Source organism: Rhipicephalus sanguineus, chromosome 4, assembly GCF_013339695.2.
Source record: "Rhipicephalus sanguineus isolate Rsan-2018 chromosome 4, BIME_Rsan_1.4, whole genome shotgun sequence".
Taxonomy (NCBI): Eukaryota; Metazoa; Arthropoda; class Arachnida; order Ixodida; family Ixodidae; genus Rhipicephalus; species Rhipicephalus sanguineus.
In genome coordinates, this window is record NC_051179.1 from 62,593,169 (window position 1) to 62,605,131 (window position 11,963).

The 11,963-nt window shown below is 47.1% G+C and overlaps 1 protein-coding gene across 1 annotated transcript in view; it reads left to right on the forward strand.

The window, feature by feature from the left end:
- LOC119390090 (glutathione S-transferase Mu 2) overlaps positions 1–11,963 on the forward strand; it is a 302,300-nt gene that overhangs the window by 202,640 nt on the left and 87,697 nt on the right. The gene's annotated exons all lie outside the window — the stretch shown is intronic.

An 11,963-nucleotide genomic window follows, 5' to 3' on the forward strand; every position in this document is an offset into this window, starting at 1 on the left:
TTACACGAACAGTCAGTGTACGAGATAAGGCACGACTACCAAGAAGCACTCGAGGAAGGACATGATATTATATTTCAGTGGTTGCCGAGTCATTGCGGAATTGTCGGCAATGACCGCGCGGATGAAGCTGCACGATCAGCTCATGACCAATACCTGCGGACACCCATACCACTCTTGAGAATGGACGCCGCGTGGCGACTACAATCAATTGCACGCTGTATCACTCTTCTACAATAGAATACGCAGGGTTTTTCCAACGCGCGCCAGTATTCGATTGACGCAAATTTGCAACTTCGGTTGCCATCCGGACTCTCACGCCGCGATGCAACTTTGCTGTGCCGCATGTGGTTGGGCGTGGCATTTACGAATGCGTATTCGTGTCTCATTGGAATGGCCAGCAGTGCGGCATGCAACATTTGCGCATGCGAGGAGACGCTTGAACACATTCTATTCCACTGCCCATCATACCAGGCTCAACGACGTAGTATGGAAGTCAAGCTCCGTCAGCTGGATTCAAGACGACTGACAGAAAAGAAGATCTTGCGACCTTGGCCCACGATCTCGCACATGCGCAAGGCCACGAAAGCCCTCTTGTGCTTCTTGAGGACCACCGGACTTCACGAGCGCCTGTGAACAAACAGTGCGAGTTCGTGTCATGTAGATTCAAGCTAACTGTTCATCTATCTCTTTCTTACTCTTATTCTTTCTTCTTTATCCTTTCTTTTCTATTATTCCCCCTTCCACCACCCAAAGTGTAGGGTAGCCAACCGAGCCAAAGCTTGGTTAACCTCCCTGCCTTTCTTCTTTGTCTCTCTCTCTCTCTCACACACAATGAGCGGTCATAGTAGACCTTGAGGCGCTCCACGTTGACAATGTCGCGCCCTCGACGGCGCATTTCCGAGGATGGATCGATGGGTTCGATCAGGTAGTTTACAGGGGATGTGCGTTTGACGACAGGTAGGGGCCTTCGTATTTGGGCAGTAGTTTTGAAGAGAGGCCAGTTGCAGTGGTAGGGATCGAGAGCCATGCGAGCGCGCCAGGGAGGAACGTCGGCTCAGAAGTGGTTTTGTCACCGCTAATCCTCCTCTGCCGCTCTTGGTCATGTGTAGTGAAGGTCTTGGCAAGTTCGCGACACCCTTCAGCAAGTCGGGCTGTGGCAGGAATAGGTCAGATCGATCCGACTTGTATGGAAAGATTGTGTCGATTGTGTGCGAGGGGTGCCTGCCATACAATAAGAAAAAGGGAGAAAAACCAGTAGTGCTTTGAGCGGCGGTATTGTAGGCGTAGGTGACGAAGGGCATAATGGCATCCCGATTGGTGTGATCGGCGGCGACGTATACATGGAGAGCATGTCGCCGAGCGTACGCTTAAAGCGTTCGGTGAGGGCATTCGTCTGCGGATGGTAAGCAGTAGTTTCGCGGTGAACAACGTTGCACTCTTTGAGAATGACTTCGACAACTTCCGACAAGAAGACACGGCCTCGATCACTGAGCAGCTCCTGAGATGGACCGTGATATAGCATGAATCGGTGGAGCAGGGAGGAGACCACTTTCCTCTCACATTACTCTTGGTTCGCACGGTGGTGCCGCCGTCTGGGAGTGGTATAGTGAGGCTGGTAGAGCATGGCCTCCGCGATTAGCTCCGGCAACGAGCCGTTGCACCGTTGCTACGGCTCTATGGCCGTCCCATTCGGCGCGTTTCCAAAAGAAGTGTCATTTTATGAACGCCTTACACCTCGCGGTGTAAGGCGTTCATAAGGCGTGTGAAATATTACTGGGCAGTTTACGAAGTGCCAAGACTATCGCTAAAAATTCTGCAACAAAGATGGGTGTGTAATCTGGAATTAGGAGCGAAAAGGACCAGTCGAGAGCAGGGCATATATAATGCCTCTCTTTTCATCTCTCTGCGACGCGTCCGTCGCAATGACTACGTTTGCTTGCATTGTGAACAGGTAGTCCTGTAGGGTAGCTCTTAACATGTTACTCGGTAGGTGTTTTGCAGTGTTAGGGAAAATGTCATCAAAGTAGATTTGAAGAGAATTTGTCACATTAGAAATCGGAATAACCTCCCTTATTTGGACGGACAGTGGATCGAGGAGAGATTGTATAAATTTTACTTGAGGTGTATTAAATCTAGGCCAATGACAATCAAGAAATAAACCAGGTTGCGCAATGAAAACTGTTTGGTTACGCCTTAAAGGGGATTCAAATGCCCTTAAATATGTTTTTACAGCCTTTTGTTTGTACATTCTTTCTGGCTTCTTTTTCCTCCTCTTCTAGCCCCTTCTTTTCCGCCTTCTCCAACCAATTCTTTTAGATCACTACACTACGATTCTGCTTGCTTTAATCCCACTGTGGAAGATGTCATGAACGCAGAATAAAAGCTCAATGAATAAACTCTCCAAGTAAAACCGAAGTTAATTAAACGCCCGTACACTTAAACAACGCTGTTTAGCCATGAGTAGATTAGTTTAGCTAGCGTTAACTTGAAGCGCACTCGTTGGCTCGCCTTAGCGCGAGTCCTTAGCAATCAGGGGTCTAAGGGAACTATTTTTAGGTCTAATTTTGTGGTAGTGCCATCAAAATGACGTCACTTTTTTCCGGATATTATTGCACCCACTTCATTTTTTGTTACACTGAAAGTGTTCCCTCCGCATACAAATGGCGCTAAGCCCCATCAGTGGCTGATGAGCGGCCATTTTCTGAATGTGTGGGCTTCTATGGAAGGTTCGCTACCAGTGGCATTTACCTTGGAGACTGTCTTGAAAGGGCCACTACCTACGCTAGCCTGTCGCTATCCAAAGAAGAAGCCAACTATTCAACGACGGAAGAGGCACGGCTTGTTATCTGCAAAGTCAAACAGCACGAAAGACAACGACACAACAGCAAACGCACACAAAGAACCAGTGCTGACCTGTCAACATACTTTTATTCGATTAAAATGTTTTTACAGCGTCACTCATCACCACTGACGAGACGCCACACGCACAGATGTAGCAAGTAACAACAAACAGCCATTGCTGCTATCTTCTTAGCAGATATCAGAGTGACAACACAGTTCAATACAGAGAGGAGCGTTGCATGTCACGGAATCACGTTGAAAGCATAACTCTTATCACTGCGTAAAGAAGTTTAGTGTGCAAATATAGCATCGTCTCGTTGAACGACGATGCCAAATTTGCGGGGAGCGCAGTAATACGGCGCACAAGCGGGCATGTTACGTGTTATTTTAACGCAACTGTCGGAGCGAAAGCCGATACACTTCGTTGTTAGACACGTTCAGTATCACGGTGATATGACCACGTTTGTTATTGAGACTAGCGTGGTTTCTTTTGCTGCACTGTTTCGCGTATCAGCATCTCTATAGTTGAGACAAACAACTTGATGCGCTTTTAGGAAGACATTCCGACCCGCGCTGAAGCCACGCTGCCTTCGACCGCCAACATGGGCGCCGCCATTTTGTTAGCTTCTTGACTGAGGTGGTTAACCTCTATTTGGAGCAACCCCGTTTAGTGGTGTAGCTGCAGCTGTCCGTGTCAATCGGTTAATTGCGGTTTGCGGGAAATGAAATTCGTCGTAACTGCCTGTGGAACTAGTGTAAAACACATTTGTATGGCGACAATTTTCAGTCTTAAGCTACTCCTTACAGGTACCGATCATGGTTTAACCGTTAAGGCTCATAAACACCTGCGACTTGCACCGGTCACCTGACCATTTGTCACTGACGACCAAAAAGCGACTCAAGGCGACCGATGTTCACAGTCGTGTGCGACCTATTCCCGTCGCCACACCAGAATTCATGTCGGCTCGCATATGGCTCACGTCGCCATCGCCCCGTAATATGAGCTGACGTCCTGATCCGGTGCATTTTCTTGATTCAGAGGTTTGCGACTGCAGTCGCGCGACTCTGCTCGAGCAGCGAGCGACGATCCAAAGCAGTCGTTTTGCGAGCAACGTGGTCATGTGCGACCGGTCGCTTTGCGACTAACTTGGTCACGTGACCGGTGCTAAACCCAGGTGGGAACGAACCTTTATTCGGAGGATGTGTAGCCCATCCTCATTGCAAATGCCACGTCTCCTACCTGCGGAAGCACCCAAAAGTTTGGCAAAACCTCTTAAGTTCAGAAGTTGCTGTATGTGAAAATGCGTTGAGTAATCGTCCTACCTCCCCAACCGCCCTAGGCCCTCCTCGACACCTAGTTTTTCTGCGAACAGAGGGACTCTCTGTTAGCATATGGCCCGCCAGCAGACTACAAACTAAGCCACACATGCACTTTCCTGTCCACAACTCTCCGCGACATTATCGGTGGCGTATAAGCGCCCACATTTTCACCGGTCACATTTCACAGCGGTCACTCCAACGCTCACATGTCGCAATGAGTTCCAATCGCATCATCTGATCGAGGCGAATCGTCATCGTCATCACATATACATGCGCACTAAGCAGGAGACCCGATCCAAAGGCTACAGCCAGATCGCTACCGCCATTGTGAAAATTCTTAAACCTCCCATCGCCGAGGTCATTTCCTGTGTTTTTACTTTACATCTACATCTACGGCCACGGTCCTGGTACATTTCATAACGATAAATAAGGTATTCATGCCTCATTACTCTTTCCATGCCAATAGATGCATAACCGATGTGATTCACCTTCACATTTCTTTTACGTCACGCTTTTTTAGACAGACTTAACCCCACCCAAATGGCTCTTCAAGGCAAAAGTATTTTAGGGCTGGGCAAGTTTACACTGCAACAGTACTGAGACACAAGACACCGAGGCTATAGGCGCCGACTACTGCCCCCTTTCTCCTCGGAGCCGGCTCGTTATATTCTTGAAGATATTGCTTTGTGCACGAATCCACTGAGAACGGAAGGTTGGCTGTCCTGTCTGGCGGTTATTTCACAGAGGCCTGTTTATTCCCGCTTCCTTTTCCCTTCAGACTTTTAGAAATTTAATCTTGGGTCAGTGACAAGTCAAACATTTAGGGAAAATGCCCCTCGAATGAATTTAGACGTGCACGATATATCTTGTCACGGGCTTTTGCAATGAACCGAGTATTTCAGCGCGAAAGACCACGGAGACAAAATCTGCGTACGGTGTATTTAGTGACTTGGACGATGGTTTGGTTGAGTTTTGAGTGAATTTGACTTGTGATAATAAATTCACGTTTCATACTACTTGTTTAGGCGACTGAATGAGTGCTTATGTCTAATTCGTCTCCTGGCGAAGACAGCTCTTGGTCAGTCTCTTTGCCCAATGATGATTGGCCATTGGAATCTTTCTTTCGCAGTGGTGTTAGCAGCATCCCTGTGGCGCTAGTGCCTTCGAGTGGTGGAGTTATCAGGCTCAACAACCCAAAGGCTCTCAGGCGGAACTTGAGGCCACGACACCGCACTTCGAAATGATAGGGGATGTTCGCCAGTGTGGAAGAGATGGTCTAGTTTGCGACATTCATCAGATCGTCAGATTGTTCATGTGTTGCAGACCTCCTAAAGCGCAAGATATCCGCATCGGTTACAGTGAGTGTGTTTATCCCGTCTCATTTAGCATGCACTAAAGGAAATAAACGAGAAGTAGACTCTCGGCTAACACCAGCTCAGACTCTGGAGAAGCTGTCTGATGCTGGCGTCAAAGCTATCTATATGCCGGTGTAACGACGTAGTGAAGGGTGAGAAAGTTCTCACTGAATGGGTTATTTGCTACATTTGCCGGCACCTCTTGTCCATAAAAGTTGAAAATAAGGCCACTTATTTTCACAGTAGAACGCCTCGCTTTCCGTCCTCTACAGTGTCGTAACTGTTTGCGTTTTGGTCACAGAGTAAGGGGCTCCAAATCAAATTCACACTGCCGTGTCTGTGGTGATGATCATCCCTCTAATGAATGCATTGTCTAAATAGAAAAGTGCTACCTTTGTGAACGAAACCATCCAGCAGATTATTCAAACTGTACGGCAAGAGCAAATGAAACTCAGCCGTTCGAAATAATGGATAGGAGAAGATGTTTGCGGCGAGAAGTTATTGCAGTTCGTAAGGATAGGGCCTGGTGTTACTGCGAGGCAAGAGCATTTAAATGAGGCAACACTTTGCATCTTATTGAGTCAGCAGTGGAAAAAGCAATGTCGAAGGCGATGGATCAGATAATTGAAACGGTAACTTAATGTGTCCTGCAAGTGTTCTGCTTTAAAATGGCACAGCTACTTTCAACAGCTGCAGTACCGATGGGCAATCTGACATCGTATGCAGCATCAGAAGTAGCAGCAGAGACGTTTCGTTCAGCTCCACAGCAGAAACCCCGAGCAGATCACACAGCTATTTTATCCAAATCCTCCAGCTCAACACAAGTAGATTCACAGGATGAGATGGAAATAAGCCATGATATCAGGCGTCAGAAGCGGACTCGGTCTTCAGTAAATTCTCTTTGCCCAAGTTCAAAAACCAAAAAAGGAAATTCACATTCCAATCCAGCTATTAAAACTGCATTTAGGAAATGGTCGTTGCTGAAATAATTCATTCAACTTAGATACTTTGAAAGTGCTACAGTGGAATTGTCGTTCTTTGTTTTCTGCTTCAACGGATGTGCTTTGCTTAGTTAATCAAATGAATCCGGACATAATAACATTCCAAGAAACCTGGCTTACTCCGATTAAGAATTATCATACTAAAAATTTTCGAACGTTTCGTTTAGATGTTCCTTCTCTAAGTGGTGAAATTCAGATATCCAACAAATTTTGCCACTTAGCGAGCATGGTCTTTCGGTTAATGTCCTCGCATTGTAACATTTTGGCAATAGACCTCAGCATGCCAAGATACCGATCGTTTTCTATTATAAACGCATATTTTCCCACGTGGGTGCACAGTAGACAACAACTGGATAGTGTCCTAGCCAGCTGCAAGAATGAATTCTTACCAGTGACTTTAACTCCCATCATGTTTCATGGGGATTTAGAACAGACTCTTCTGGTACTCTTCTGTGGAACTCAATAATAATTAAAAATCTTGACTGTCGAAATATGAGGCAGCCTACATTTGTTCGCGGTCGATCACGATCAGTGTTAGCTATGATATTTTGTAGCTCAAGTGTTATACTAAAGTCTTGGAGAACAATTGATTTCGCTTCATATAGTGACCATCTTCCTGTGTACATTGCAATCGCATGCCCAATGAAATCCCTTGAAAGAAAAGATAAAAAAATTAAAGACTGCTTGCATTCTAATATTAACACAGTCTCCAGTGCAAGAAATGAAGACCTTGGAAAAAATGTTTGCTCAGTTTTAGAAATCTCAAGAAATACATCGGAATTTGTGATTGCTTCGGCTTCAACCAAATGTGCCCCGCCTAGCCAATGGTAGAACATTGAATGCACATGGGACTACAGAAGAAAAGCCCCATGAAAAAATCTTATACGTAATCATAGTCCACAAAATTTAAAGGATTATCAATTTATTGCGGTAACATCTACACGTACTGTCCCACGCGCGAAAGAGGAATATGACAAAAAAACAGTTCGACTATCTGTCCAAATCGAAGGACAAACAAGTATTATTCAATTTGCTTCGTTGTAGCGAGAGAATTCTAATGCCAGGACATGTAGACTCAATAGTTCATACCTTGCAAGAATTACAGGAGTCATTAAATCTATTGGCTCAGGGACTAGAAGACAGGTTCACGATGCGCCTTCCAAATTTTGTTTATACACCAGCGTATTCAGATTACAGAGAAATATGGACTTCCGAATTATATCAGGCGATGTCAAGATTGCCAAATGCAGCACCAGGCCCTGATGAAATTACAAAGTCAATGCTAAAGATAATATACCAGGACTTCCCCAATAAGTCTTATAAACTACTCCATTGGAAATGTCTGGCTACCTTATGAATGGAAGATTGCCAAAATTATACTGTTGCTTAAAAAAAGCAAAGGGCAATATCTAACCTCGACAACATAAGACCAATTGCTTTAGCAGAGTGTGACGTTGGGCAAGTTTGTGCATAGCTTAATAAAATATTTGTGGCGCAACTGATAGAAGCAAGGAAAAAAGAGAAGACGGGATAGGGCGCCAGACTTTCAACTAATTTATTTTCCTCAGATCACCCAAATATATATGCTTCCAGATACGCGCACAAAGAGGGGCCGCAGCACAAGTGACTATCACATAGCACAAACAGAAAAAAAAGAACAGAAAAAATCAGCGCCATATCCACGAAGTGAATGATGTTAGAGGAGCTTGCTCGAAGATTATCGGGTAACCCACGAATCCTCCGTACACATTCCTTTACCATCATATGTAGACGTGACAACGCTGTGCAGCTGTGGCCGACCGTGTGGTCGACGAAATCGCGCTTGAAGCGCGCGTCGGCGCCGCCAACCTCAGGTAGCGACCGCTTTTGACGCCTTCTTGGAAATTCGCGCTTTTTATCGTACGAGGACGGACTGAGTACACACAAACACAGAGCGCAGACTCAGTCCGTCCGCACGAATTTCCAAGATGCAACACCAACTAGCCCCTGTAGCTGCTCTTATCGCTTTTGACGCGCAGCCCCGGCATCCCGCGCCCGCACTTCTTCGGGGTTCTCTTGCCGCCGCTTCCGTGCTGCTTCTGCTTTGCGACCTCTCCCCGCAGGGTCCACTTGACGGCGCGCCCGGTTCTCTTCTGCTTCGGTGGCCCGCAGCTCCGGGTATGCTTGACGGTGAGCCCTCTTTGCTTCGGCCTCCCGGGCTCTCACCGCAGGGTCTTGGCGGCGAGCCCGAGTTGCAGCTGCGTTGCGAGCCCGCCGCGCTGAAATGAAGCGATGACATCCTTCTCACAACGGCCTGCCTTTGGTCCCCGGCTTTCCGGGGGTAAACGTGGAAAGTGAACACTTCTTGGAATGCAACGGCAGGGGTCCTCGGCCGCCATTATCATCAAAAAACTGCATGGCCATAACACTGCACATTGAACAATGGCGGGACAGGTCCGACTGCGTAAAGGTATGGGGGCTGACTTCACACCTCCTGAGATAATCAGGGGGGAGGGAGGGGGGGACCTTTACTTTTTCTTCTGGCGTTCTTTTCTACTCTCAACCTCCAATGCGACATCTTTTGTAGCTCTAGCTACACAGGCCTAGCAGAGCCAGTTTCGCGTGGATCCTCAAGAGCCGTGCTGCGCATGCGCGAGGATCAGTGATGTCACGCACCGGAGCCGGCACCTCGCGCGCATTCCGCCGCCGCCGGTCTGCGCTTTCCAGAGGAGTGACGTCGTAGCCTTGGCAGACGTATTGGCGCCAGCGCGCGCGCAGCTATTCGCCTTCGCTGTGCAGTCGCTGTCTGACACTGCGCTGGAGGCGCTTGATAGCGCCTCTGACTGGCGTTTGCCAGTGTGGTATTCGCCGCGAGATCGGGCTAGGTGGCAGCACCGTCGCCGCGCAAATGTGGATAGGCGGTTGCCGGCGCGTACACACACGCACGCAACAGCGCTTCGTTATGAGCGATCTGACCCGATTTCCGGCAAACAAAATGCGTTGAATGCAGCTTTCTGGTAATATGTGCGCTCCTCATTCCCGAATTAATGCACGAAGCGCGCCGAACGTTACTATCACTTGTGAGAGAAGCGCATTCTGTCAACGAACGGGTTGCTCACCTTCGGCAACAGTCGGCGTTTTCGCAATGGATGACGTTTTCTTGTTTTATTTGTACATGTTTAGCTTGTGTCCCACCTACTACGCACTGATGTAGCGCAAATGAATTAAGTATTTACTTCTTGTTCATCTGGATATCCCCAACAAAAAGAAAGCCCGTATTCCTTCACGATGAGTTCAAATAGTAGTTTGTCCTCTGCGTGCTCAAATATTCATCCGCATTTCTTATCCAGTTCTCCATGAAATGTAGGACAGTTGATAGGTTTACTGAGGAAAGCTACGTGGCTGACAGCGCTTTAGCGCTACGGAGACGTTTAACACGCACACGCTTGTTTTTATTCCAGTAACAGTAAGCAAAGGTAACTGTACAGCACGGAACTTTATTCGATTGATTACTTGCACGACAGTAATGGGACAAAGACCCGGTTATTTCACGGGACCAAAGTACGTTTTTTCATGCGAATAATGTCCGCTGCCTTCCGTCAATCTACTATAACAACGCAACACAAACGCACAAAATAATTTAAAGAAAAAAAGATGTGGCTTCGCGTGAAATTACTACGACATGAATCTAAAGTACGCCGTTTGGATTAATTTTGACCATCAGGGCTCTTTAACGCGTACCTTCATTTAAGTACACGGGTGTTTCTGTATAAATTTCGCCACAAGTTAAAATTGCGCAAGGCAACTCAGTGTTGTGGTTTCCGTGTCATTACATTTTCTGTTCTTTTTAGGGGACAATTTAAGTACCCAAGTGTCAGACGTGTCTTGACAGAAATATTTATCTGTAGTGGGACCAGGACCGTACACAACTAAAGCTCGTCGCGTAACCTATAAACGACAGTGCCGAAGTTACACACCTAACCACAATGCGCAAGTGCATGAGAGCCTTTTTTTTTACCACCGAGCCGCTAAAAGGCTCTATTTACATGAGATTTAATACTCCTCATCTTTAGGACAACGCCAAGTGCACTTGGCAATGCGCTTAGACCACAGAGTGGCACCTACACTGATATGACTCTCGTGAACGGGGGATACGACGACCACACACAGCACTCTCGACAAGTGCACTCACTGATCTTATTACAGTACATATACAGCCGGTCAAGGCCAAATGCTTCTTTACGTCGTGTTAGGCATCCGTACGAGCGGTTAAAGTAGCGCTAACCCAACGGAACAAACCGTCTTTTGAGGACGTGCATGACGTACGCGCGCATGCAAACACAACGTGGCTAGCAGACAACGCATGGAGCAATCCACACTAGGCGCGGTTCAGCCAGAAGCCGCCAGGCGGCGACTCCGCTCGATCTCGCGGCCAATAGCCATGGAGAAGGAGAGCGCAAATGCTGCTCAACTGCGCAGAAGAGCGGAGAAGCTTAACTCATCGGATCCCGAAGCAGTTGCCTGGCAAAATAAATATACATGTGCCACATAATACGTATACCGTGTGTGTGTCATTGGAGCAGCAGTAAGCATGATAATCAAGCTAATCCTAGACAATCAGGAAAGCTAAGAATAATTAGCTGAACCTTTGCTAACGCTACGTTATCGTGGCATAGCCGAGCTAAGTCACTGCAAGATTTTTTTTTCCTTAGAATAACAGAGAGCTGAGCTAGTTGCTAAGTATTCATTCTAAAAAGATAGGGCGTGCAAACACGGACACAAGAAGGAAGTCAGGACACCACAAACGCCGACTAACAACTCGAGTTGTTAGTGGGCGTTTGTGGTGTCCTGACTTCTTTCTTGTGTCCGTGTTTGCACGCCCTATCTTTTTAGAATGAATCTTTTTCCTGTCAATAGAAAGCGTCGGACACGTTTTGTCATGTCTAGCGTCGCCATTATTTTACTTCTCATATACTTCTCATGCGTCCTTAACGTAAAAGTGTCTGTGTTAATTGTACAGCAACGCGTGCATGCTCATGAGAAGTACAAGAGCAAGAAGCAAACAAACGTTTACTGGTTGAAACAGTGTTCTGAGCGAGGTCCGATATCACCAGCAAAAAAAAAAAAAAAGAAGAAACTTAGCAGAAAACGTCTCCAGCGCCACCTATAGGCAGAATGTACCTATTTTCCACGCCATTCCTGACAGATGAGGACATCGCAGCCGCGAACACGACCATCGTCCAAGGATTCGTCGATAAAAGAAGACTGCCGTCATTGTACGTACACATCGTCCTTCGGAGAGATAGCGCGCTGCATTGTTTCGGGACGTGCGCGTTACGTAGTCAAGGGCTATTCGTATGGCTCGTTATATGTGCGGTGTCCTTCTCGTAGCCGCGAAGGCTGTCTAAAAACGGGCGGGCAATATTTGCGCGGTATCATTTACGGGCTGCCAGCACGGCGCTATAAA